The following is a 25,594-nucleotide window of genomic DNA, read 5'->3' on the forward strand; positions in this document are numbered from 1 at the left end:
AAGTAAATACTGTTTTCCAACAAACCAAAATGTGACTCTAAACGTGGGCATCACCAGATGGTCAATATTGAACTCAGAATGATTTTATTTTTTGCAGCCAAAGATGGAGAAGCTCTACACAGTCAACAAAAATAAGACCTGGAGCTGACTGTGGCTCAGATCATGAGCTCCTTATGTCAAAATTCAGGCTTAAACTGAAGAAAGCAGGAAAAAGCCCTAGGCCATTCAGGTATGACCTAAGTCAAATCCCTTATATTATACAGTGGAAGTGAGGAATAGATTCAAGGGACTAGATCTGGTAGATAGAGTACCCAAAGAACTATGGATGGAGGTTTGTATCATTGTTCAGGAGGTGGTGATCAAAACCATCCCCACCAAAAGGAAATGCAAGAAAGCAAAATGGTTGTCTGAGGAGGCCTTACAAATAGTGAGGAAAGAAGAGAAGTAACAGGCATGGAGAAAGGAAAAGACATACCCAACCGAAAGCAGAGTTCAGAGAATGGTAAGGAGAGAGAAGACCTTCTTAAATGAACAATGCAAAGAAATAGAGGAAAACAATAGAATGGGTAAGACTAGAGATCTCTTCAAGAAAACTGGAGATATCAAAGGGAATATTTCATGCAAGGATAGGCAAGATTAAGGACAGAAGCAGTAAAGACCTAACAGAAGCAAAAGAGATTACGAAGAGGTAGCAAGAATACACAGAAAAGCTATGCAAAAAAGGTATTAATGACCTGAATAACTGCGATGGTGTGGCCATTCACCTAGAGCCCAATATCCTGGAGTGTGAAGTCAAGTGGGCTTTAGGAACCATTGCTACAAACGAAGCTGTGTAGATGTAGGTGATGGAATTTGAAATGAGCTATTTCAAATCCTAAAAGATGATGCTCCACTCAATATGCCAGCAAATCTAGAAAACTCAGCATGGGTCGCAGGACTGGAAAAGTTCAGTTTTCATTCCAATCTCAAAGAAATGCAATGCCAAAGAATGTTCAAACTACCATACATTTGCGTTTACTTCATATGCTATCAAGGTTATGCTGAAAAAGTTCTTCAAGCTAGGCTTCAGCAATACCTAAACCACGAACTCCCAGATGTACAAGCTAGGTTTCAAAGAAGCAGAGGTGCCAGACTTCAAATTGCCAACACTGGATGGATCATGGGGAAAACAAGTCAGTTGCCAGGAAAACATTTACTTCTGCTCCATTGACTTTGTTAAAGCCTTTGACTGTGTGGATCATAACAAACTGTGGTGAATTCTTATAGAGATGGGAATACCAGACCACCTTATCTGTACGTGGGTCAAGAAGTTATCGTTAGAACCTTACATGGAATACGTGACCAGTTCAAAATTGGGAAAGAAGTACATCAAGGCTGTATATTGTCATCCTGTTTATTTAACTTATATGTAAAATACATCATGCAAAATACTGAGCTGGGTGAATCACAAGCTGGAATCAAGATCATATCATAACCTCAGATATGCAGATACCACTGTGATGGTAGAAAGGGAAGAACTAAAGAGCTTCTTTATGAAAGTGAAAGTGGAGAGTGAAAGCTGGCTTGAAACTCAGTATTAAAAAAAAAACTGAGATCACTGTGTTCAGTTCAACATTTCATGGCAAATAGATGGGGGAAAAGTGGAAGCAGTGACAGATTTTATTTTCTTGGGCTCCAGAATCACTGTGGACAGTAACTGCAGCCATGAAATTTAAAAGCATTTGCTCCTTAGAAGGAGAGCTATGAGAAACCTATAAATCATATTTTAAAACAGACATCACTTTGCCAAAAAAGGTCCATATATTCAAAGTTAGCATTTACCCAGTAGTCACATGTGAATGTGAGAGCTGGACCATAAAGAAGGCTGAGCACTGAAGAACTGATGCTTTCAAACTGTGGTACTGGGGAAGATTCTTGAGAGTCCCCTGGACAGCAAGGAGATCAAACCTGCCAATCTTAAAGGATATCAACCCCGAATATTCATTGGAATATCTGCTGCTGAAGCTCCAATACTTTGGCCACCTTCTGTGAAGAGCTGACTCATTGGGAAAGATCCCAATGCTGGGAAAGATTGAAGTCAAAAGCAGAAGGGGGAAGCAGAGGATGAGATGGGTAGATAGCATCACTAACTCAATGGACATGAATTTGAGAAAACTCTGGGAGATAGTGGAGGAGCCTGGTGTGCTACAGTCCATGGCATTGCAAAGAGTCAAATATGACTTAACAACTGAACAGCAGTAACCTGCTAGGGATGCACAATTGTGCAAAGGTACAAGATGGGATAAGAACAAAAGTGCACCTATAGGGAGATGCATCAATTTTGTTTGAATGCAGTAAACTGAAAGAATAGGAAGTAGGAAGTTATATTATATAGAAAATTTCTTGTTGTTTCTAAGTTTTGTCCAACTCTTTCATGACCCCATAGATTACTCACCTGGCTTTACTGTCCATGGAATTTCCCAGGCAAGAATACTGGAATGGGATGCCATTTCTTTCTCCAAGGTATCTTCCTGACCCAGGAATCATACCCGCATCTCCTGCATTATAGGTGAATTCTTTATTGCTGATGCACCAGGAAATGAGGCAAGCAAATTTATTTTCAAGGTATTGACAAATAGAGCCCTTTCCATGATAAACTTACAGATATGTAAGAGAGATCCACTACTGAATCCTTATTCTTCACTGAGTTTGGGAACATTCATTAAAGAAATCAAACAAACATACTTCAATCTGACTGCAAGATGGTAGTTGCAACATAGTTTTTCAGTCTCCTTTAATATCCAGCAGAAATGTAGTAATTAGGCACTTATGGTCAACTGTTAGGCAGGAAAATTTAAAAGACCATAAAGGACATTCTGATGCCCTTCATGTAAAGGAAAGTTAAAATATGTATGTCTGCATTTTACATGACATTTTTTCAAATGAAAAAGAAAGATAATTGAGTCTTTTGGACTTTGGGATGGGGAGGTGTTAGCATAGATTTTGATTTATATTTGAATGGCGAGGACTACTAAAGGAGGCAGTTCTGAGGCAGTCTAGACCCTATGGCTCCTCAAAGTCAACAATAAAATCTTTCCTGACCAAAGTCATTCACTGAGGACTAAATCTTGTGAGTAGAATCAAAATATAGAGTAGGATATAGACTCTAGAGCAAAGGAAAGAAAAAGCATAAGAATCAGGAAAATCTATCTCCTGTGACAAATTAATGAAGGCAAAATTTAGTTCCATGCAATGACTTTCTTGGGGAAAAATAGAGACAGCAGTTGTATTATTTTTGTTATGGCTGCTATAACAAAGTAAAACAGACTGGGTAGCTTAAATAGAAATTTATTTCCTCATAATTTTCAGGGCTAGAAGATTGAGATCAACTTGCTAGCTGGGTTGATTTTGTCTGAGACCTCTTATCTTTGGCATGTACATGACCATCTTCTTTCTGTGCTTTTATAACAGTGGCCTTCAACCATTTGGGCACCAGTGATCGGTCCCATGGAGGACAGTTTTTCCACAGACTGAGGTGGGAGGGATGGTTTCAGAATGATTCAAGCACATTGTTTATTTTACACTTTATTTCTATTGTTATTACATCATGATATATAATGAAATTATATAACACGCCATGATATAGAATCAGTGGGCACCCTGAGCTTGTTTCCTTGTGACTAAGGAGGACACACCCTAAATCCCTTGCATGCAGAATTTACAGAAGGGTTTGCACTCTTAGGAGATTCTGTTGTCACCACTGATCTGATAGGAGGCAGAGCTCAGGGAATGATGTGAACAATGGGGAGCAGCTGTGAGTAGAGATGTAGCTCTGCTCACTGACCTGCCACTCATCTGGATGAGTATGGAGCCATAGTCCAGGTGTTGCAGACGTCTGTTTTACAGGGTCTTTCCTCTGTGTTTATGTCCTAATCTCTTCTTTTTATAAGAATAGGGGTCGTATTGGATAAGGGCCAACCCTGTGCTATGTTGTGCTGTGCTTAGTGGCTCACTCCTGTCCCACTCTGTGACCCCACCCTAGTGTCCTCACTTAACTTTAAAGATCCTATCTCCAAGCTTAGTCACATTCTGAAATACTGGAGGTTAGGATTTGAACATATAAATGGGAATGTGGGGGTGGGGATTGAGCCCTTAATACTAATAAACAGGATAACATTCCTGCAATGAAAGCAGGCTCAAGAGACATGCACAAAAAAACAGATAAAAATTTTACCTTACTCTTGCAAAATTTGTTAAAGTTTCAAAGAAACTATTAGGAATTATGAAAAACAGCATCAATCAACAGTAAAAAAAATCAAGACATGATATTGGACAAGATGATGTAAAAAGACATCTGATCAAGTTAGAAATACGGACATAAACTTTAAAGTGAAAGGGAAACAATAATAAGTATTGAGATAATATCAAAAAAGGAAAATACATTCAACACTATATATATATATATACATACCTGGCAAAATCAACCTAGAGTGAATAAAATGTAACACTTTGAAATTTTCTAGCAAAATTGTTATACTTAAGAGCAAAAGGAAAAAAATCCTTGAGCTTTCAGTCAAAATGTTTATATATGAAGAAAATAAAATTATACTGACATTAGACTTTTGAACAGTAATATTTTATACCAGAAAGCTGTGTAAGAGTCTAAGGAAAGAATGATTAAAAGATATTATATCTATCCATGTAAAGGCCATGAACAGGTTTTAAGAATGTGAAAGAACACAGAAATATTGTTTCCAAAAGTTCTTCCTTAAGAAGTCTAGAAAATTATCTTTAGAAAATGAAAGTAACTGAAGATATCGGCTTAAAACTGGTGAAAAACATTGAAAAAATTTATTTCTATAAGAAAAAGGCTAAGTGATAAACACAAGAGAGATGATGAAGTATGTGTAACTTAAATGCTCTGCCATTTTAGTTAAAGCAGAAGTGGTGTAGAAAATTGGACATGAAAGCAGTCAATTCACTAATTTCCTTTAAGTATTAACTAGGAGTAAAAGATTACTTTAAATTGAATTTGGAGGAATGAGGGAGAAGGAAGAAAAAGTTGCTACTTAAACATAATATTCTTTGTAAAGGGAAACAATAGACAATATTTTTTAAATGAGAAGACTAAGAATATTCTAAAAATAATTAGTACAAAGTAACCATTAATTTAGAATTACAAGCCTTTCTAAATATTAAAATATATGATACAAGAATAAATGACCACATATTAATATATCTATATGTGAATAAGAATTTAAAATAAGGGATTAGATGTTACATATATTAATTGAATGCAATCTCAAAAACAACAGAATGATCTCTGTTCGTCTCCAAGGCAAACCGTTCAATATCACAGTAATCCAAGTCTATGCCCCAGCCTGTGCTTCCCTGGTGGCTCAGAGGTTAAAGCGTCTTGCCTCTAATGTGGGAGACCTGGGTTCGATCCCTGGGTCAGGAAGATCCCCTGGAGAAGGAAGTGGCAATCCACTCCAGTATTCTTGCCTGGAGAATCCCACGGACGGAGAAGCCTAGTAGGTTACAGTCCATGGGGTCGCAAAGAGTCGGACATGACTGAGCGACTTCACCACCACCACCGTGCCCCAACCAGTAATGCTGAAGTAGCTGAAGTTAAACGGTTCTATTAAGACCTACAAGACCTTTCGGAACTAACGCCCAAAGAAAATGTCTTTTTCATTATAGGAGACTGGAATGCAAAAGTAGGAAGTCAAAAAACACCTGGACTAACAGGCAAATTTGGCCTTGGAATATGGAATGATGCAGGGCAAAGGCTAATAGAGTTTTGCCAAGAGAACGCACTGGTCATAGCAAACACCCTCTTCCAACAACACAAGAGAAAACTCTACACATGGGCATCACCTGATGGTCAATACCAAAATCAGATTGATTATATACTTTGAAGCCAAAGATGAAGAAGTTCTATATAGTCAACAAAAACATGACTGGGAGCTGAACTGTGGTTCAGATCATGAACTCCTTATTGCCAAATTCAGACTCAAATTGAAGAAAGTAGGGAAAACCGCTAGACCATTCAGGTATGACCTAAATCAAATCCCTTATGATTATACAGTGGAAGTGAGAAATAGATTTAAGGGCCTAGATCTGATAGATAGAGTGCCTGATGAACTATGGATGAAGGTTCATGACATTGTACAGGAGACCGGGATCAAGACCATCCCCGTGGAAAAGAAATGCAAAAAAGCAAAATGGCTGTCTGGGGAGGCCTTACAAATAGCTGTGAAAAGAAGAGAAGTGAAAAGCAAAGGAGAAAAGGAAAGATACAAGCATCTGAATGCAGAGTTCCAAAGAATAGCAAGAAGAGATAACAAAGCCTTCCACAATGATCAATGCAAGGAAATAGAGGAAAACAACAGAATGGGAAAGACTAAATATCTCTTCAAGAAAATTAGAGATACCAAGGGAACATTTCATGCAAAGATGGGCTCGATAAAGGACAGAAATGGTAGGGACCTAACAGAAGCAGAAGACGTTAAGAAGAATTGGCAAGAATACACAGAAAAACTGTACAAAAAAGATCTTCATGACCAAGATAATCACGATGGTGTGATCTCTCACGTAGGGCCAGACATCCTGGAATGTGAAGTCAAGTGGGCCTTAGAAAGCATCACTATGAACAAAGTTAGTGGAGGTGATGGAATTCCAGTTGAACTATTTCAAATCCTGAAAGATGATGCTGTGAAAGTGCTGCACTCAATATGCCAGCAAATTTGGAAAACTCAGCAGCGGTACAGGACTGGAAAAGGTCAGTTTTCATTCCAATCCCAAAGAAAGGCAATGCCAAAGAATGTTCAAACTACCACACAATTGCACTCATCTCACACACTAGTAATGTAATGCTCAAAATTCTCCAAGCCAAGCTTCAGCAGTACATGAACTGTAAACTTCCAGATATTCAATCTAGTTTTAGAAAGGGCAGAGGAACCAGAGATCAAATTTCCAACATCTACTGGATCATGGAAAAAGCAAGAGAGTTCCAGAAAAACATCTACTCTGCTTTATTGACTATGCCAAAGCCTTTGACTGTATGGATCACAATAAACTGTGGAAAATTCTGAAAGAGATGGGAATACCAGACCACCTGACCTGCCTCTTGAGAAATCTGAATGCAGGTCAGGAAGCAACAGTTAGAACTGGACATGGAACAACAGAGTGGTTCCAAGTAGGAAAAGGAGTACATCAAGGCTGTATATTGTCACCCTGCTTATTTAACTTATATGCAGATTACATCATGAGAAACACTGGGCTGGAAGAAGCACAAGCTGGAATCAAGATTGCTGGGAGAAATGTCAATAACCTCAGATATGCAGATGACACCACCCTTATGGCAGAAAGTGAAAAGGAACTAAAAAGCCTCTTGATGAGAGTGAAAGAGGAGAGTGAACAAGTTGGCTTAAAGCTCAACATTCAGAAAACTAAGATTACAGCACCTGGTCCCATCACTTCATGGGAAATAGATGGGGAAACAGTGGAAACAGTGTCAGACTTTATTTTGGGGGGCTCCAAAATCAGTGCAGATGGTGACTGCAGCCATGAAATTAAAAGACGCTTACTCCTTGGAAGTAAAGTTATGACCAACCTAGATAGCATATTGAAAAGCAGAGACATTACTTTGCCAACAATGTCCGTCTAGTCAAGACTGTCGTTTTTCCAGTGCTCATGTATGGATGTGAGATTTGGACTGTGAAGAAGGCTGAGTGCTGAAGAATTGATGATTTTGAACTGTGGTGTTGGAGAAGACTCTTGGACTGCAAGGAGATCCAACCAGTTCATTTTAAAGGAGATGGGTCCTGGGTGTTCTTTGGAAGGAATGATGCTGAAGCTGAAACTCCAGTACTTTGGCCACCTGATGCGAAGAGTTGACTCATTGGAAAAGACTCTGATGCTGGTAGGGATTGTGGGCAGGAGGAGAAGGGAACGACAGAGGATGAGATGACTGAATGGCATCACCAACTCAATGGACATGAGTTTGAGTGAACTTCTGGAGTTGGTGATGGACAGGGAGGCCTGGCGTGCTGCAGTTCATGGGATCGCAAAGAGTCAGACACGACTGAGTGAATGAACTGAACTAATATTAATTATAGCAATAAATTAATCAGCTTCAATTATCAGAAAAGAAAATATTTTTTTATTAAAAATTATGGTCTATGCAAGGGATAGACCTAAAGAAAAAAAAAAGAAACCTTCAAAAGTTTTAAAAATAAGCCCAACTGAAAAGTAAATAGAGGTTAAAATCTTGATATCTTATAAAGCAAATTTTAGACCAATAAAACAGTATAAAATAATGAAATTACAATTTTTTAAAAGTGAAAAACAGTATTTGTTATTGAAATTATGTCATTAATTTTATGCAAACAATGAAACAGTTATAATCAGTAATTATAGCCATGGCAAGAAGAAATGTTTAAAATGTACAATTGAATACATCTCTTCTTATGTAAAGCTGATCAAATGAGCAAATATTATAAAGACATTGAAGTACTGAACACTTATCATTAATCACTTAGAGCTTATATATTGAAATCTTATCCAAGAGATATTGCACTTCTTTAACTGCAAAGAAAATATTCATGAAAACTGACCATTTTTATGCCACAGAGGAAATCTTAATACATTCCCCAAAATAGAAATAAAATATAGAACATTCTTTGAACTATTTTCAATAAAACTAGGAATACATAACAAAATTGAAAATCATAAATTTCTTCTACCCAGAAATTAACATATAGCATTAACTCTTTGATGAAACTGGAAATAGACATCAAACTACAATATGTCTCAAAATTTTAGCAGGTCGTATCATAATCTGAGATACAATTGAAGTAATTATCAGAGAAAAGTTAATAGAATTAAATTACATCAACAACAACTAGAAAAATAAGACAAATACTATGTTTTAAAAAAAAATTATTTAAAAGCCAGTAGTAAATTAATAGACTTCCCTGGTGCCTCAGATGCTAAGAATCTGCCTGAAATGAAGTAGTGAATTAAACCAAAAAAAAAACACAAAAAAAACAGAAAGAACTTGAGGGAATTGTCACTTAAAGTATGCCTTAGATTATTGGTACTAAATCTGTGAAGAAACAGAATTCCTACCCTCATGAAGTTTTTAGACAACTTGAATAAAACGTTCAGTTTAGGAAGCTAGATTGTTTTCTTTTTTCTTCCAAAGTTGCAGTGTTCAGATAACAATTATTAACACAATATGGACATAATTTGACCATACATGCAAACCTTTAATATTTTACTATTTGAGATTTATAACAGAGATAGTGCTTATCAATAGACACAAAGTGAATCCCCAATTTCAACACAGTTTCCTCATATAAATAATTTGAAGTGTGTTTACTGTTTATTTCAGGAGAGTAAGTGTTTTTCTTTCTAGAATCTATTAAGATATTATTTTCCTGTACATTCAATGTTTGTAAGAACAGTTTGATGGATATGATGGTTTCTGTTTGATCAATATTAATTTAAAGCTGCTGGATATCCTTGGAGAGCTAATCAAGAAGGTGAAAATTTTTCCACGTTAATGTTGTCAAGTGACAGTAGATTTAAGAGGTAATGAACATTATTTACTTAAAAAGAAAATGTTTTCCCTTATGCAATTACTGTTAGAAGAATCATTAGCTACAACAAAAGCTCTGTGAGTCAGTTAAACATATGTCTCATTCCATAATTTATACTTCTTCTTAACAGTCTGTGATCCCCTGGGTCACGATTACTTTAGAAATACAAAGAGAACCCTAAACTAAATAATTTCTGTTATAAAATGAACATGTAAATTATCTGCTAAATTACTTGTACTTAATTAGTAATTTTGCATAATGATATACATTCTCTTTGGGTCTCTTCAGACTCTGACAGATTATACTTAACAAATGTTACTTAAGTTCCAATTACAGCACAAACCTTGTAGAAGTGCACTATTAATCTAAATATGCAAACATGACCAATCCTGGTATTCCTCATGCAAGCTATCATTCAACATTCCTACGAAAGTGTACCTTGGCTCCTTCTGAATGCAGTGTTTCCATTTCGTGTTTCTTACATAAGAGGCTAGAAATGTCAATTTTTTTTTTTTTAAGTTTGTAAGTGAATAGCACTTTGTACAAATATTAGAATCAGCTCATTTCAGTTTTATTTTAGGAATTAAAATTTAAAAACTGTTTATCTTGTGATGTAAAAGCTTCTTTGGTAGTTAACAGTAAAATAACCATGTAAAACAAGGCTGCTACTCATCACATCCTGAGGGTGTGCCCCTTGAATTGTTCTAACCTTGTTCAAACTAACGAAACTGTTACTTTGTTTCTTAAGCTATGTCATGGAATTCACTTAGAAGAGCAATGCATTTAACTCAAATAAAAGGATCAAAACATAAAACATGTGTTTACCTAAGAGATATTAATTGAATGCCTACAATGTGTCAAGCTAAGTCTTGGGGATGGAGCAGTGAAGATGGCAGACAAGTTTTCTCCTCTTTAAGAAAGGGCAAATTCAGATTATGTATGTATATATAGGTGCATGTTATGTGTGTGAAACTGTATGTATGTGTGTGGATGAAGGAAAAAAATAGATAATGGATAACTAGAGGGACAAAATAATATATGATCAGAGTTTATAAAGTGAAAATAGAAAGGGTTATTTAATAGAAACCTACTGAAATAAAGTATCAGTCAGTGTTAAATAGGGCCTAGAACTGTATTCCCTTTTACACATATATACAAAATAGATTTTATACAGCTCTCATGTACATCAAAGTTAAGTACTGAGTAAATTTTGCAGAGATTGAACTTTGCTTTGTTTGGAGGTTAACTAGGAACTGTTTAACATTTTGAAAAATCATCTCATCTTTGGTAATATAATTTGTGATATTTGAGTCATCAATACACTTCTGCACTGTATTGACACATATCACATATATATCACACCACATATATATATATCACATAGACACATATCAGTCTATGATTGCATAAGTACAATAATGGTGATTTTAGATCTTATTTTAAAATGTTGGGCTTCCCTGGTGGCTCAGCTGGTAAAGAATGCTAAATATAAAGAAAAATATCAATATTATTTGGTTGAATTTTGTTGTTGGCTTTTATCCACCTTCGTTCTAAAATGATAATATATTGACATTTTTTTCTAGTTAAGCAACAAAAATATCAAGAGTGAATGCAAATTTTAAAAAGAGACACTAACCGCACAATTCTAATATTTAAAGACATCTTTGAAAAGTATTGTACTGTCATTGGGATGTTCAAAAAGTCTTAAATCCAGAACGATCAAGGCTTCTTTTCTTTCTTATATGGAGTACAAATAATATAAAACATGATGAACTATGCAACATTAAGGCTTCTCAGGTGGCTCAGTGAGTAAAGAATCTGCCTACAATGCAGGAGACTCAGGAGATATGGGTTCAATCTCTGGGTCAGGAAGATCCTCCAATAGGAGTGCATGGCAAGCCACTCTAATATTCTTGTCTGGAGAATCCCACGGAAGGGAGCCTGGGGGCTATAGTCCATAGGACTGCAAAGGGTCAGACATGACTGAAATGATTGAGCATGCATGCAGTACAATATTAGAGAAAAATTTACCTTGCCAACTGTACATTAAGTAATTTGTATTGTGGTGATAGTCCAAATGTAATAATTTATTTCTTTTCATTCAACAAAATTACTGTTTTTATATAAATCAATGAGAAAGCAAAAGTAAATGAAGTATATAACTAGCTGAGGTTACCATACACACACTTCAAAGAGAATGAAAAAATAATAGAGGAGATGTCATTTAGAATAACAGACTGTGGTACACAAAGTTTGTCAATATTTGAAACCTTTAAAATCAGTTCACAGAAAAAAAAAAAAATCCCACTTCCAATGGCACTGCTTGTACAACAGATGGAACAGTAACTCAGGTTAGTGGGTAACACAGCTTTACAGCCAACTTAAAAAAGAAACACCAGGTGTTTTAGCAATTTATTGCATTATTCATCAACAGCACTTAGTTGCCAAGAACTTTGAAAAAGACTTCAAAAATCAATGAAGTTACTGAGCTATTAATGCATAATGTATCATAATAATCAATGTAAAATGTATAGTAATTTCTAGAGTGATAGATTATTTAGTAACCTTTTATTACCATTTTGAGCTACAGTGATCTTTCAAAGAAACTTTAAAAAATATTTTCCCCATTTATTGTTGATTTTTTCCAGTGAAAAGTTAAAAATTGAAACTAAAATACAGCAAATGGTATAATAAATTTTTTAGATAATTTACAGAGTTAAAATAAATCTGTCTTGGGCTTCATGGAAATGAGGTATATCTCACTAAAGTGTGGGGAATAATCAGGGAATTACTAAAACCTGTATGTAATAAAATAATCTTACTCATGAGAATTTTTAGTTTCCCATACTGGTTGAAATTTGATGGGGATGTACTTAAACAAAATGATTTGGAGCATCTTGCTATTAGTTTTTTGGTTGCTGTCCAAAGTCATGATTCTAAGTCAGCATAACCTTAAATATTGAATTTATTTGAAGTGAATGAGGAATGTGTTAGCCAAACATTTGGAGGAAGAATTAATTGATCTAGAAGATGACTTTATGGCATAAGAATGACAAAAGGAGTTGAGTTATAAAATCTTTTGGGTCCAGTTAAGACTTTCATGCTCATTTCTTTGGAAAAAATTCCATATACCTATAAATTACATGTACATTTGCAGCTACATGTTATTTGAAAATAATTTTACGTTGATAGTGTTTAAAAAGAAACTGCAAATGTTTAAAGGTATTTGAGAGATTTGTCAACAAAATTATTTCCTAAGTAAATTTAAATAATACTAAATTAGCAGTGACTCAAGAAAAGTTGTGGTTATATTGAAATTCATTAATAGAATTTGTTTTAATATATTTAATATCACTTTTGTCTACATGTTTTTGTTTTTGTTCAAAAATGATAAATCTATATTATGTAAGTTATACACTAAAATTATTATTTTTATTTTCATTGCTTTCCAAATAGACTCTGATACTGACACCAGTGCATGCCACACAATTTTCACACAGTCTTTGTTTCATTGTTTTTAATTTAATTTTTTGGTTCACCTCTCCCTCACTCTGTCCCTCCCTCCCTTCTTTCCTTCCTTCCTTCCCTCCATCCTTTCTTCTTTCCTACTTTCCTTTCTCTGCTTCTTATATGGAGCAGCACTACTAGTCTTAAATTATTTTATGTATGCCCAAGCATCGAACTACTGCAATTTTTTTTCTAATGCAGCCTTGCTCAAATTTTATATTTTGAAATACATTTTTAATAAATAAATCAGCTTTCTTGCTATTATCCTTACATTACAATCTGATTAATAAAATATACTTTCAAATTAAGTGTTCATAAAATTATTATCAATGAACTTAGTTTCACAAAAAGTGTAAATTATGAAATTTTATTATAAATATGCTCGAGTCGGACATGACTGAGTGACTGAACTGAACTGAACTGAATAAAGTTAAGAATTATTGACCTATCTCTATATGTGTTAAAAAAAAAAGTCAGTTTTTCACAAGTCTCAAATATAGCAAGGGATGAAATTTAATAAAATTTTATTTCCTTTCATGTAGAATTTGGGGCCAAAATAGCCACTTTACTGGTGTGGCATCTGAACTCCTGTTATATTGTTTGGTTGACCTTTACAACATGGCTTCCAATGCCATGTTATTCCAGGTTTTATCATCCCATCTCCTTACTAGCTAGAAAGGAGGGGGGGAAAGAAAGAGGACAGAAGGTCAATTTACTTATCTCTTTCTAAAGCACCAGCATGTTTCTTAACATAGGCACACATGTTCTAAGTTAAAATTCTTTTTATTAGTTAAAAAAAAGGAATGTAACTACTGCTGACTATTTACAATGGCCAACACATAGAAGCAGCCTCTATATCCATTGGCAGATGACTGTATAAAGAAGTTGTGATACTTATATACAATGGAACATTACTCAGCCATAAAAAGGAATGAAGTTGAGTTAGTTGTAGTAAAGTGGATGAACCTAGAGCCTGTTATACAGAGCGAAGTTGGTCAGAAAGAGAAAAACAAATATCATGTATTGGTACATATATATGGAATCTAGAAAAATGGCATTTATAAAGCTATCTTCAGGGAAGGAATGGAGATGCAGACATAGAGAATGGACTTGTGTATACAGCGAAGGAAGGAGAGAGTAGGATGAACTGAGAAAGTAGCATTGACATGCATACACCACGATGTGTAAAATGGATAGCTAGTGGAAAGCTGTTATATAACACAGGAAACCCAGCCTGGCACTCTGTGATGACCTGGGAGGGAGGAGGGGAGCGGAGGAAGTGGGGGTGGGAGGGAGGCTCACAAGGAAGGGGATAAATATATATAGTTATGACTGATTCACATTGTTGTATGGCAGAAACCAACACAACATTGTAAGGCAATTATCCTTCAATTAATAATTCTTAAAAGATTTCTTCAAAAAGCAAAAACAAACAAAAAAAAATGGCAAGACAATATACTTATTGGGGAACACTTAGCTGACACTGAAGCACCCAAATAAGATAATAAGCAATTTTCAAGTAGGTCTGTGTCTTGTTTTTTTTTTTTTTTTTTAATGTATTACCTAGGACAATATTTATGCATATATAAGAAATAAATAAATGTGTGAAAAATGAGTGGTGTGAAAAAATAAATGATATAAAGAAAAGGTCACATGGAGTTAATAAGAGGTTAACAAGATAAACACTTGATGATAAACTTTTTATTTTCTTAATATGGAGTAATTCCACTCTTTTTGTTTATCAGTGTTGGTTGGTTTTAAATACCACAAATGTGCTTAAATTGAGGACCATCTGTGGGGTTATTAAACTTCCATGTTTCTTACAATTGCATTCAAATGAAGACATCTGTATTTTTATGAACCATCATTTTTTTTTTCCTGTTGACCTTTTAGTTATCTGCTCTTTCAATAAGGAAGTGAACTGGTTAAAAGTAAGTTACATAGAAAGTTTTCTAGTTATTTTTCACTTATTTGTGTCTTTTACAAAGGTCGCTATTTGAAATGATTAATAGGAAGAAGAAGAAATCTCATATTTAAATAAAAAGTCCAGTGTGTTTGCCAAACCAATGTAAAGAAAATGTTGAATGCACAACTTATATTTTTCTAGAATATCCAAGTTCGGCTGTTAAAAGTATATAGTCAAAATCGGCATTAACAAAAGAATTTGGTGCACTTCAACTTAATCCACACAACCGCATTAACTCTTGCCTCCAACAAATTCAATGCCCTGATGCAGGAAATCCTCAGTATATGTTTATAAATATGATCCTTTTTAAGACTGTCACATGGAACCTGAATGTTCACATATTAAAAGTTTTATCACAACTGTCTTACCAAAACTGAGGCAACTGTTGCCTTATTTTTTGCTCTGGCTGCAAAATATTGCATCCTATTCTGCTTAACAAGTGGTGAGACTGGATTCTATATTCTTGAAACAAGATGACACAACTTGACTATCTATCCTTTTATTACTAAGTCTTATCTTTACAGATAGTCACCCCCTGATTTTGGGTTTCTCAAGTGACTGCCCTACAGAAAATGATCAGTTTATTTCTTAGTGATCCCATGGACAGCAGCACACCAGGCTTCTCTGTCCATCACCAAATCCCAGAACTTATGCATACTGATGTCCATCAAGTCAGTGATTCCATCCAACCATCTCATTCTCTGTCATTCATTCTCCTCCCGCCTTAAATCTTTCCCAGCATCACAGCCGTTTCCAATGAATCAGTTCTTCACATAAGGTGGCTAAAGTATTGGATCTTTAGCATCAGTCATTATAATGACTATTTAGGACTGATTTCCTCTAGGAATGTCTGGTTGGATCGCCTTGAAGGCCAAAGGACTCTTAAGAGTCTCCTCCAACAAAACTGTTCAAAACCATCAATTCTTCAGCACTCACCTTTCTTTATAGTCCAACTCTCACATTCATACATGACTACTGGAAAACCATAGTTTTGACTAGACAGACCTTGGTTGGCAAAGTAATGTCTCTGCTTTTCAATATGCTGTCTAGTTTGGTCATAGCTTTTCTTCCAAGGGGCAAGTGTCTATTAATTTCATGGCTGCAGTCACCATCTCTAGTGATTTCGGGCCTCCCAAAAATATAGTCTGTCACTGTTTCCATTGTTTCCCCATCTATTTGCCATGAAGTGATGGGACTGGATGACATGATCTTCGTTTTCTGGACGTTGAGTTTTAAGCCAACATTTTCACTCTCCTCTTTCAGTTGCATCAGCAGGCTCTTTAGTTCCTCTTCACTTTCTGCCATAAGGGTGGTGTCATCTGCATATCTGAGGTTATTGATATTTTTCCCAGCAATCTTGATTCCAGCTTGGGCATCATCCAGCCTGGCATTTTGCATAATGTACTCTGTGTATAAGTTAAATAAGCAGGGTGACAACATACAGCCTTGAGGTACTCCTTTCCTGATTTAGAACTAGTCTGTTGTTCCATGGCCAGTTCTTACTGTTGCTTCCTGACCTGTATACAGATTTCTCAGAAGGCAGGACAGGTGGTCTGGTATTCCCATCTCTTTCAGAATTTTCCACAGATTATTGTGACCCACGCAGTCAAAGGCTTTGGCATAGTCAATAAAGCAGAAATAGATGTTTTTCTGGAACTCTCTTGCTTTTTCCATGACCCAGTGGATGTTGGCAATTTGATCTCTGGTTCCTCTTTTCTAAATCGAGCTTGAACATCTGGAAGTTCATGGTTCACCTACTGTTGAAGCCTGGCTTGGAGAATTTTGAGCATATTTGCTAGAATGTGAAATGAGTGCAATTGTATGATAGTTAGTACAGTCTTTGGCACTGCCTTTCTTTGGGACTGGAATGAAACCGGACATTTTCCAGTCCTGTGGCCACTGCTGAGTTTTCCAAATTAGCTGCCTTATTAAGTGCAGCACTTTCACAGCATCATCTTTTAGGATTTGAAATAGCTCAACTGGAATTCCATCACCTCCCCTAGGTTTGTGTGTAGTGATGCTTCCTAAGTCCCACTTGATTTTGCATTCCAGGATGTCTGGCTCTAGGTGAATGATCACACCATCATGATTATCTGGGTCATGAAGATATTTTTTATATAGTTCTGTGTATTCTTGCCACTACTTCTTAATATCTTCTGCTTCTGTTAAGTCCATACCATTTCTGTCCTTTATTGTGTCCATCTTTGCATGAAATGTTCTCTTGGAATCTCTAATTTTTTTTAAGAGATCTCTAGTCTTTCCCATTCTATTGTTTTCCTCTATGTTTTTGCATTGATCACTAATGAAGGCTTTCTTATCTCTCCTTGCTATTCTTTGGAACTCTGTGTTCAAATGGGTATATCTTTCCTTTTCTCCTTTGCCTTTCACTTCTCTTCTTTTCTCACCTATTTGTAAGGCCTCCTGAGATATCCATTTTACCTTTTTGAATTTATTTTTCTTGGAGATGATATTGATCACTGCCTCCTGAACAATGTTATGAACCTCCATCCATAGTTCATCATGCACTCTGTCTATCAGATCTAATCCCTTGAATCTGATTGTCACTTCCACTATATATTCATAGGAGATTTGATTTAGGTCTTACCTGTATGGTCTAGTGGTTTTCCTGACTTTCTTCAATTTAAGTCTGAATTTGGCAATAAGGAGTTCATGGTCTGAGCCACAGTCATCTCCCATTCTTGTTTTTGCTGACTGTATAGAGCTTCTCCATCTTCAGCTGCAAAGAATATAATCAATCTGATTTCAGTATTGACCATCTGGTGATGTCCATGTGTAGAGTCTTCTCTTGTGTTGTTGAAAGAGGGTGTTTGCTATGACCAGTGCATTCTTTTGGCAAAATTCTGTTAGCCTTTGCCCTGCTTCATTCTGTATTCCAAGGCTAAATATGCCTGTTACTCCAGGTATCTCTTGACTTCCTACTTTTGCATTCCAGCCTCCTATAATGAAAAAAACGTCTTTCTTTTGGGTGTTAGTTCTAGAAGGTCTTATATGTCCTCATAGAACTGTTTAACTCAGCTTCTTCAGCTTACTGGTTGGAGCATAGACTTGGATTACTGTGATATTGAGTGGTTTTCCTTGGAAATGAACAGAGATCATTCTATCATTTTTGAGATTGGATCCAAGAACTGCATTTCAGCCTCTATTGTTGACTATGAGGGCTACTCCTTTCTTCTAAGAGATTCTTGCCCACGGTAGCAGGTGTAATGGTCATTTGAGTTAAACTCACCCATCCCAGTCCATTTTAGTTCACTGATTCCTAGAATGTTGACATTCACTCTTGCCATCTCCTGCTTGACCACTTCCAATTTGCCTTGATTCATGGACCTAACATTCCAGGTTCCTATGCAATATCGTTCTTTACAGCATCAGACTTTACTTCCATCTTCAGTCACATACACAACTGGGTGTTGTTTTTGCTTTGGCTCTGTCTCTTCATTCTTTCTAGACTTAGTTCTCCACTGTTCTCCAGTACTATTTTGGGCTCCTACTGACCTGGGGAGTTCATCTTTCAGTTTTTTATCTTTTTGCCTTTTCATACTGTTCATGAGGTTCTCAAGGCAAGAATATTGAAGTGATTTGCCACTTCAGAGAAGTGAAAACAAAGATGGATACATTTTGAGAACAGAGATGGATACATTTTATTAATCTCACTCAAGCAGTTGTTTGCCTTTGTGTCAGAAAAGTAATTGAGACACTGGTTGCCAATATAATCCAGATAATTCAGTGAAACATCTATATGTATATATATATATATTTTTTTTCTTTTCATTTGTCATATCATTTTCCTAGATTTCTTACACAAGACCTTTTGGGGAAATGTATAATAGTCAATAAACGTAACCATTTTAAAATCATGTTTCTTACCCAATGCTATTTTTCTTAAGCAAAACTTATTTGCCTTGATTCTCATCTTTCTTTCAGTAAGCACACTCAGAGGAGACTTCTAGATTCCTTGTATAAGCATACCCTTGGTAATCAGTTCCAGTGGCTCATATAACATGGCAAAATATATCTGATCATGGCTGAATCACTCTTTGTTTATCCAGCTGAAACACTGGCCTTATGAATAATCAGTATATCATCAATATATGCTCATGCTTAATTAAAAGTCTATTTGAACAATCAATAGAATATTAAATACCCTAAATAGATTAGCATGATTATTATGAAAGATATACATTCTTAATTTTTTGTGGGTTTATGCTAAGAATTTCCTCCTAAATTAGACCTTTTTCATGACAGCAATATGGTTTCTTAATTCAAAAAGGTCTCTTATGCCTACTGGCTAATTAATAATATCATTATGACTTTGTGTTTGAGTTTTGGAGGGATTGTATGTACTATCATGGATATTGGAATCTAGATTCCAGTCATAGTTCTGCCATTTTCGGTCTGGGTTTACCATATCAAAGTTTTGTTTAGTTTCACTGCTTTTTATTCCTTCTTTATAATGTGAGACTAGTGGTGCCTAGATCTGAGAGCTACTATGGGAATTAAACAAGAGAAGGTACAGAAAAATATACTTGGGAGATAAGTATTCCATAAACTGTAGTTAGAGTTACTATTTTAAATTTGAGGAGATATCAGTATTAGTTTAGTGGTGAGTATATATTATTTTGCTTAGAAAATCTGTTCCAGAACACTATTATTACTATTATTACCTTAAAACAACAACAGCAAAAAAACATGATTATTTTGCCAGCAAAATGGATTATTCATTCCTCTAGCAGAGGAATGAATGGCAATTTAGGACAACCAACCCATAGCAAAAGCCAGTGGCAAGTGTAATAAGCAAAGAACAGGAATGCTACTTCATAAAGGAAAAACGAAATTCGGAGAGGTTGTTTGGAACCAAGGTTCACTTAATAGGAGTTCAGGATGGTGTGGTGTTTCCCATTGGCTGGGCTGGATACTGAGCAAGGAGAATTCTTTCTATGAGGGTCTAAAATTAATGCTTCCTCTTGAGGTCTGTCACTGACTTGGAATGGTAGTGCCTGAGGGCTTCCCTTCTGACCGCCTGACTCCATTTTAAATGAAATCCCCTTTATTCTGTTTTACACATATGTATAGTAAAACATAGTTAACATAAAATTCTACTGAGGAAATTATTTTTTTCATATAATTATATGAGTGAAATTGTAAATATTTCGGATATTAATTTATATCGTCTATTAGAATTACACTATATTCATGACCCAGATAATCATGATGATGTGATCACTAATCTAGAGCCCGACATCCTGGAATGTGAAGTCAAGTGGGCCTTAGAAAGCATCACTATGAACAAAGCTAGTGGAGGTGATGGAATTCCAGTGGAGCTGTTTCAAATCCTGAAAGATGATGCTGTGAAAGTGCTGCACTCAATATGCCAGCAAATATGGAAAACTCAGCAGTGGCCACAGGGCTGGAAAAGGTCAGGTTTCATTCCAATCCCAAAGAAAGGCAATGCCAAAGAGTGCTCAAACTACTTCACAATTGCACTCATCTCACATGCTAGTAAAGTAATGCTCAAAATTCTCCAAGCCAGGCTTCAGCAGTATGTGAACCGCTAACTCCCTGATGTTCAAGCTGGTTTTAGAAAAGGCAGAGGAACCAGAGATCACATTGCCAACATCCGCTGGATCATGGAAAAAGCAAGAGAGTTCTAGAAAAACGTGTATTTCTGCTTTATTGACTATGCCAAAGCCTTTGACTGTGTGGATCACAATAAACTGTAGAAAACTCTGAAAGAGATCGGAATACCAGACCACCTAACCTGCCTCTTGAGAAATCTGTATACAGGTCAGGAAGCAACAGTTAGAACTGGGCATGGAACAACAGACTGTTTCCAAATAGGAAAAGGAGTATGTCAAGGCTGTACATTGTCACCTTGCTTATTTAACTTATATGCAGAGTACATCATGAGAAACACTGGGTTGGAAGAAACACAAGCTGGACTCAAGATTACTGGGAGAAATATCAATAACCTCAGATGTGCAGATGACACCACCCTTATGGCAGAAAGTGAAGAGGAGTTAAAAGGCCTCTTGATGAAAGTGAAAGAGGAGAGTGAAAAAGTTGGCTTAAAGCTCAACATTCATAAAACTAAGATCATGGCATCTGGTCCCATCACTTCATGGGAAATAGACAGGGAAATAGTAGAAACAGTGTCAGACTATATTTTTGGGGGCTCCAAAATCACTGCAGATGGTGACTGCAGCCATGAAATTAAAAGATGCTTACTCCTTGGAAGAAAAGTTATGACCAATCTAGATAATATATTCAAAAGCAGAGACATTACCTTGCCAACTAAGGTCCGTCTAGTCAAGGCTATGGTTTTTCCTGTGGTCATGTATGGATGTGAGAGCTGGACTGTGAAGAAGGCTGAGCACTGAAGAATTAATGCTTTTGAACTGTGGTGTTGGAGCAGCCTCTTGAGAGTCCCTTGGACTGCAAAGAGATCCAACCAGTCCATTCTGAAGATCAGCCCTGGGATTTCTTTGGAAGAAATAATGCTAAAGCTGAAGCTCCAGTACTTTGGCCACCTCATGCAAAGAGTTGACTCATTGGAAAAGACTTTGATGCTGGGAGGGATTGGGGGCAGGAGGAGAAGGGGACGACCGAGGATGAGATGGCTGGATGGCATCACGGACTCGATGGACATGAGTCTGAGTGAACTCTGGGAGTTGGTGATGGACAGGGAGGCCTGGCATGCTGCAATTCATGGGGTCGCAAAGAGTGGGACACGACTGAGCGACTGAACTGAACTGAACTGAATACAATAAAATGGTAATTATGTGAGAGAATGAATGTGTTAAAAGTTTATTGTGGTGATCATTTTCCACTATGTAAATGAATCAAATGCTCACATCATATACCTCAAAGTTACATATGTTATGTGTCAATGATATATCTAATAATGTTGGGAAAAAAATTAGGGAACAGTCCTATGTAATGTTTGTCTCTATAATAATTTCTAGAAATGTTTTTTAAAAAGAAAGACACAGAGGCAGAGATTTGTGTGATGTGTTTACCAGAGTGCTTGGGGCCACCAGAACAAAGAAGGAATCTCCTGTGGAGACTTCATGGGATGTATAGTCCTTCTGATACCTGATTTTGGACCTCTGGCCTCTAGCAATGAGAATAATTTTTTAAATATTTAAGCCAAAAAAAAAAATAACACTAACATTTCTAAATAGTTAAAATTCTGCATTTCTGGAGACTCACTTGTCTCTAGAATGTGAGCATATGACTGACATTTTTACTGATTAGATGCTTCCTTATTCAACTTGGATACAGAAATGAGCAACACCTGGTGGCTGGTATATACTTGTTTTAAGAAGCACACAGCTTTCTTATCCATTTATCTGCTGATAGACATCTAGGTTGTTTCCATGTCCTGGCTATTATAAACAGTGCTGCGATGAACATTGGGGTACACGTGTCTCTTTCAATTCTGGTTTCCTCAGTGTGTGTGCCCAGCAGTGAGATTGCTGGGTCGTATGGCAGTTCTATTTCCAGTTTTTTAAGGAATCTCCACACTGTTCTCCATAATGGCTGTACTAGTTTGCATTCCGACCAACAGTGTAAGAGAGTTCCCTTTTCTCCACACCCTCTCCGGCATTTATTGCTTGCAGACTTTCGGATAGCCGCCATTCTGACTGGCGTGGAATGGTACCTCATTGTGGCCATCAGCAGACGAATGGATAAGAAAGCTGTGGTACATATACACAATGGAGTATTACTCAGCCATTAAAAAGAATACATTTGAATCAGTTCTAATGAGGTGGGTGAAAGTGGAGCCTATTATACAGAGTGAAGTAAGCCAGAAAGAAAAACACCAATACAGTATACTAACGCATATATATGGAATTTAGAAAGATGGTAACAATAACCCTGTATGTGAGACAGCAAAAGAGACATAGATGTATAGAACAGTCTTTTAGACTCTGTGGGAGAGGCTGAGGATGGGATGATTTGGGAGAATGGCATCGAAACATGTGTAATATCATATGTGAAATGAATCGCCAGTCCAGGTTTAATTCATGATACAGGATGCTCAGGGCTGGTGCACTGGGAATACCCAGAGGGATGGTATGGGGAGGGAGGTGGGAGGAGGGGTTCAGGATGAGGTACACCCATGGCAGATTCATGTTGATGTATGGCAAAACCAAAACAATGTTGTAAAGTAATTAGCCTCCAATTAAAATTAATAAATTTATATTAAAAACAAAATCAAACAAATAAAAAAGAACTGGAACAGAAATCTAGGGATTTTCTGGCAAAGACAAATAAGAAAACTTTCTATATGAAATTAAAAAACAAAACCTTAAAAAAAATAAAAATAAAAGTTAATTCCAACAGAAAAAAAAAAAAAAAAGAAGAAGAAGAAGCACACAGGGTTTTCTGTTATTCAAGGGCAGCTGTGTGACACTTCCAAGGGACAGAAGCCCTGAGAATCATGCATGTAGAGCGACAGATGACACAGACATTATTGTCTGAGCTGGCGTAGTCCTACACTGTGGTTAGTTGTTTTCTAGATTCCATGCATCTGATTTCTTTGTGCCAAGCTGTGAAGTATCCAGGATTGACTCTCAAGCACTCCTGAAAATGCTCTGAGATATCTAAAATTCTTTGAGAAATTCCCCTCTGCTTAAATAAACTGGAATGGAATCTGTAAGAATATTTGCAGATACATAGACTTGTTCCTCCTTTCCTGATTTATCTAATTAGGTAGTGACCATTGACACCCTGCTCTGAAAAATGGGTTTTTAGCACACTTATACTGGAGAAGGCAATGGCACCCCACTCCAATGCTCTTGCCTGGAAAATCCCATGGACGGAGGAGCCTGGTGGGCTGCAGTACATGGGGTCGCACAGAGTCGGACACGACTGAACGACTTCACTTTCACTTTTCACTTTCATGCCTTGGAGAAGGAAATGGCAACCCACTCCAGTGTTCTTGCCTGGAGAATCCCAGGGACAGGGGAGCCTCGTTGGCTGCCATCTATGGGGTCACACAGAGTCGGACATGACTGAAGCCACTTAGCAGCAGCAGCAGCAGCACACTTATACAATCTCCCAACTTTTTTCCTCTTACAAACTTTTCAGAAAGGCATGGTTCTTCTTTGGTTAGTCTTATATTTGTTAACTGTAGAACTTTCCCCTTAACTCATTACTCAGGAGTGGTATATACTTATTCAGTTTCTTTCAATACAACCTTTTACTCTAGAAATATCTCATTCACTGACATTATATTCTGCTCTAGCCTTAATGTAAGAACACTGCTATTATTCTGTAAAGATTAAAGAGTCTAAAGATTAAAATCTAAACAAACACTCAGCTTTTTAATTTATGATTTGTTCATTATTGGATGTTGTGGAAACAAGTATTGTGAATGGACTTGCAGAAAGAAGAAAACATCTGTATCTCTGACGAAAAGAACAGACTTTTGGACTCAGTGGGAGAAGGAGAGGTGAGGATGATTTGAGAGAATAATATTGAAACATGTACATTACCATATTTAAAATAGATGGCAAGCGTAAGTTTGATGTGTGATTCAGGGCACCCAAAGCCAGTGCTATGCGGCAACCTAGAGGGATAGGGGGAGGAGGGAGGTGTGTAGGGGTTTCAGGATGGGGTGACGCATGTATACCTATGGCCGGTTCATGTTGATGTATGGAAAAAGCGATCATAACACTGTAAAGTAATTATCCCCCAATTGACACAAATTTTTAAAAAGATATTAAAAAGAGGGGAAAATGTTATTTTATGAAATCAAATTTGTAGCATTTAGTAGTATTCCAAGAAAATAAACAATAGATTTTATTTTCTTTTATCATATCACTTGCTTTTCAGTAATGTTTTGTTTTTCACAGAGTCTATGTCATCGCTATTTCTTGGATTAAAAAAAAAAATGATTATTTTCTTTGGAAAGATGCAGAGGAAATAAATACTCTCAAAATTTCATGTCTCAAATAATTTCTCTGCTTCATCTTGTTAATATTTAGTGACTTTAAAAATGTGTATACAGATGCATTCCTTAATAATTTTATATCATTTTTTCAGAGTTCCTGTGGAGATTCTATACCACATCAATTCTTATTCATTTTAAATAATCAGTCTTTTTTTGGTTATTATCTTAGTGAACTTTTTTTTGATCTTTGGCTTTCTCAAAGCCTATTTATACATATCAACATATTGTAACCCTTTTCACTCTTCTACTCACTTGTGTCTTTCACTTTGAAGACCACTGATTATTCCTGCCTTTGATAACCCTTTTCTGAGGCATTTATTTCCCTCTTCCATTACTGCTCTGATAATCTCAAACTCCTTTCACATGAAAATTGGAACCCCTATATTCATTGGCCCTGTAGCAACTATTTTTTTTTCTATTTACATATATGTGTATATTTGCGGAGTGTTAATAGCAGTTAGTAACTGTTAGTAACTTTTTCTTCAAGTTCTTTTTCTCTCTAAAAAATGTTTTAATACATATAAGCATTTCATTTTATTGGATCACTTTAAAAATATT

General features: G+C 36.3%; 1 pseudogene; it reads left to right on the top strand.

Moving 5' to 3' along the window:
* Window positions 1-453: 453 nt before the first annotated feature.
* The window catches only part of LOC138094072 (alpha-enolase pseudogene), a 29,973-nt pseudogene continuing 4,832 nt past the window's right edge, over window positions 454-25,594 (top strand).

The sequence above is a fragment of the Capricornis sumatraensis genome, chromosome 17, assembly GCF_032405125.1.
Source record: "Capricornis sumatraensis isolate serow.1 chromosome 17, serow.2, whole genome shotgun sequence".
NCBI lineage: Eukaryota > Metazoa > Chordata > Mammalia > Artiodactyla > Bovidae > Capricornis > Capricornis sumatraensis.